Consider the following 957-nt stretch of genomic DNA (forward strand, 5'->3'; position numbering starts at 1 on the left):
TGCAGACAAACCAATGCTGGATGTTGAGCATAGAAAAAGAGGTGCTATGTGAAGGCACGTCCTTTGTGCTTGGGCTTGCTGTAGTCTTCTCCTCCTACTACAACTTCAACCTTCAGTATCAACATGATGCAGCGTGCACGCTGGAATTCATTCAAAGGTAGCTTCTTTTTCACATATACTGTACCACAGAGCTTGACTTGATGAGCTTGACTTTAATAACCTGTAGTGATAGCCAGTGGTGCCTCTGACACAAGAACAGCAGCTACAAACATAACTACTGCCTCTAGTAATATTGTTGTGGCTGATACTCCTTTTTAACATGGGTCAACTTTTCTGCATCACTACATTGTGCTGAACATGCTCTTATTTGATATGTCGCATTCATAGACTGATATCACCTGAAAGAAAAATATTTTTGTCCTTCTATATTGTTTTTCAGAAGCTGCATTGACATCAATCCTGAGAGGGGCACAAAAGCAAGCCGTGAGAAGGTGCAAAGCAAGAAGAGCAGCAAGATGGTCCAGAAGAAGCCAACATCAGTTAATCCGCATGTTAGCACACTCATCAAGAAGATCAGTGACTTCAAGTGGGACTTTGTCTGATATTACACACGCATACACACACACACACACACACACACACACACACACACACACAACCCCCTATCTCACCCATCCACTCATTTAAACACTGCGTTCACTTATGTGCTTCACTAAGTGACTAAAACCTCAGTGTATTTTCTTATTCAAACTATTGGAATTTGAGAAAAAATGTTGCATAATTGTTGACCGTTCACGTCCCTATGCTACACTCATGCAAACTATACTGCTGCTGTTCTGCAGCAGGTTTATTAAAACAGTTTGATGTTCCTCTCTCATAAAAAACAAAATTGCCACAGTGAGTTAACAAATATTATATGCACTGTAATTTAAATTAAAAATTGTTAATCTTTCGAAA

The sequence above is a fragment of the Seriola lalandi genome, unplaced genomic scaffold, assembly GCF_002814215.2.
Source record: "Seriola lalandi dorsalis isolate HSWRI2012SDOR001 ecotype SW California unplaced genomic scaffold, Sedor1 jcf7180002054357, whole genome shotgun sequence".
Taxonomy (NCBI): Eukaryota; Metazoa; Chordata; class Actinopteri; order Carangiformes; family Carangidae; genus Seriola; species Seriola lalandi.